This window comes from Pygoscelis adeliae, unplaced genomic scaffold (assembly GCF_000699105.1).
Source record: "Pygoscelis adeliae isolate BGI_AS28 unplaced genomic scaffold, ASM69910v1 Scaffold815, whole genome shotgun sequence".
In the NCBI taxonomy this organism is placed as follows: Eukaryota; Metazoa; Chordata; class Aves; order Sphenisciformes; family Spheniscidae; genus Pygoscelis; species Pygoscelis adeliae.
In genome coordinates this window covers 8,641-11,922 of record NW_008824802.1, presented here as the reverse complement: position 1 = coordinate 11,922, position 3,282 = coordinate 8,641, and positions in this window count along the sequence as shown.

Below are 3,282 nucleotides of genomic sequence, written 5' to 3'. Positions count from 1 at the left end.
CCCCCGCCCCGGGTTGTCTGGAGCATTTGGGAGCCAAGAAGTTGCCAAAGCAAGTTTGATTCAGCTGCTGTTCTTTGACACCGTCTGTGGTTCTCTGTAAATCACTAACAGATAATATTTTCATATTCTGGCTCTCTCCGTGTCCCCTGCTTTCTGAATAATTACCTTGTTTTGTGCGAGCCGTAAGAGGTTTTCACAGATAATTCATCCAGCGCTGAAAGGCAGCCAGCTTTTGGGCTGGAGCGCAGTTTCTGGCCACCTGGCATTGCCGCAGAGGTCTGCGCTGGAGCGCAGCTGCCTCCGGAGGGAAGCGCCGTATCCAGGACAGCCGAGGGCAGGGCGAAAAACCAAACCCAGCTGAAATCCCGGCCGCCCTTCCTTGGAGAATAATTTAGCTTGGCAAACTCAGCCCACCCTGAATTTCTGGATGTGTGGACAGATTGATCCCACGGATCTGGATGCTCTCACCCACAGAAAGGCCGTTTCACTGGAAACAAAACACCTCATGGGAGCTGTTCGCGGCGGTGTGCTCTGTCTCGGGTCGCTCCCAGCGGGGGCGCTGGGCGCGGCGAGAGTGGGTGGGTCGGAGCCCAGCGTGGAGCCGGGATTGCCCCAAGGTTCCCATCCCCGTCCCCGGGGGGATGAGTTGCTCCGGGGCAGGCAGAGGAGGAACGATCATCGCTGTGCCAGCTTATCTCGGCGCCTCCCGGAGCCAAGCCACCAAAGACGTTGGGTGATTGCTGGCATCGCTGTGCTGAAGGGCTTCAATGAGACAACATCAGCGGCCCCGGCCTGCAGCCTCCATCACCCTGACGGGGAGCGCAATGTCCTCGTCTTTAATACGGGCCGGGAGGGGCGTCGGCATCTCCCATCTTCACGATAGACCGAGACGTTGCTGAGGTCAAAGTCACGGCCGGAGACACTCACCTGGGAGGTGATGACTTCGACAACCAGTTGGTGGGCATCTTCACGGATGAATTCTTAAAGAAGCGTGGAGAGAGCATCAGGCAGGATGGAGGAGCTGTTTGGAGGCTCGGGAAAGCCCGCGACGTGGCCAAACAGGCTCCCGCCTCCAGCACGAAAGCCACCACCAGCTGGGACTGCCTCGAAAGGGATCAGCTTGCGGGCGAGCGTTACACATGCCCGGTTCAAGCACCTGAGCACCAGCCTCTTGGTTGGCAGATGCCAAGAAGGGGGGGGGCTGAACAAGGAGGGGACCCTGAAGGTGGCAGAGGACCGTGAGAAATACCAAGGACAGGGCGCAGGGCTGGAAGCTGGCCACCAGGGACTACCTCCGGTCCCGTGCTTTCGGCGTGAAGCTGACCTCTGGAGACATCTTGCACTACTTCACCCTGCAGACCCAGAAGAAGATGGGATTCTCAAGGGGGGGGCATATGGGAGGCGGGTGCCAAATCCTCTCGGCTTTCACCCTCTGGGCAGTGCTCGCTCCCCCTAAAGCGCCGGCCTCAGCTGATATTTCACCATCAAGGTATCAAATTTGGGGAGTTTCCTGCAAGCTGGAAATGCAGGGTATGCAGGCAATGTGCCTCTCGCAAAGGAAACCTTAAATGTATGCCTTTAGGCCAGCTTTGCTTTCAATAAAAAGCAGGGTTTGGGGTGGTTGGTCTTTGCTACGCCCTGCAAAACCTGGAGCGACTCCAAGGTTCGGGCGTCGAGGGAAATCTGGAGGTCGCAGCTCACTCGGGCTGGGAGCCAGAACCCAAGGCTGGCTCTGGAAACAGCAGACCTCTCTTCAGGTATGTCCTTTCTTATTTTCTCCTTTTTCAAATATAATAAATGGATCTTTTTTAAGTTCCCAGCCATCCTTTACTACCCACGCTCAGAACTGCTATCCCTAATGCCGCAAATGCAAAGTTTCAGGCTCCTGCTAAATGCTTCCTGGGGGTGCAAAACCTCCAGCTCTCGAAGCCACCTGCGTGTTCAGCAGCAAATTCAGAACATCACCTATCCAAAGGGAGCCTGAAAGTCACGGTTCCCTGAAAGTCAAAGCATGTTTTATTGACTGCAGTCAAGAGAATCAAAGATCTGGAGACCTGGACTCCCACAGAATAAACCACATTATTCCTGCGCGGCGATCATTTCTCTCCCAGACATGAATTCGAGTCAGCACCCCTGCTGAGAATGATTAAAGACCACTTCAGAAATCAGTGCAGCAAATTGTAAAATAAGCAGGTGAACGAGTGAAAGAAAACAAGAAAATATTATGACCTGCCACCCTCAATTGGGAGCAATCGCGTCGCCTGGAAGGAAGCGCTGCTCCCCGGGTGCCGCCGGCTGGCGCTCGCAGCGAGGAAGCAGGGGGGCTGACCCCGGCCGTCTGCTATATAAAATAAGGGCGTTGCCACGGGGGACGCCGCTTCCCAACTACCAGAAACCCATTTTGGGGAAAGATGCGGCCCGTGCACGTGCTGATACAAGCCAGGGCTGGCTTTTCCCCTTTTGTAGGCTCCCCTCCCCAGCTGCCCGGCTGCTAATCGGGCTCTCAAATTGGGGAAGGCAGAGCCTGGCAGTGCCAGCGGCTCTCACCTGGGAGCTCTGGGCTGCCCGCTGGTGCTGCCTGCCCGGCTCCATCCCCAGGGTGGACGTGAGCGGGGCACCAGAGCCCCAAGAATGAACCTTCACACCGCGCTGATATCCAGCCTGGGCACCCCAAAGAGCAGCACCGGCCTCGCCGACCCCTCGGCTCTCGGTCAGGCTTCCCCGTGGCCGTGCGGTTTTGGGGTAAAGCACTGGAGCAAGGGGAGACGAAAGGAGCACAACAGCTCCGGGGCGGCAGCTCCGAGCCCGGCTGCTCCCCAGGAGGTTGGACAAAACCCCCCCTGAAGCGTCCTGGGTGAAATGAGCTTTGGGTCCGTTTGGGCTCCCTCCATCCCGGAGGCTGTTGGCAGCAGCATGGAAACCCCCAGAAGCTCCGCTTTCCCCCCAGATGGGTGGGGAAACTGAGTCACCAAGCACTGACCCACGTAGGAGCCTGGAGAGAGGCTGAGCAGAGGACCCAGGTGTCCCGAGAGGCACCGGGCGCTGGGGACCGCTCTCTCTGGTGGGGGGCAGCTCCCTTTTTCCCGGCACGATGCCAGCTGCCGGGACGGGGCAGAGTCCAGTTGGGAACAGGAGGGCCCTGAGCCCGGCCCAGCTTCCGAGAGTGGATTCGGGTTCCCTCCCGCTGCTGGGGAAGGGGGTGCTGGCACTTTTGGGGGTGGCACTGAAAACTCTGGGGTTAGGGCACAGGTAACCCAAAGGGGGGGGGGGGGGGGGGGGAGG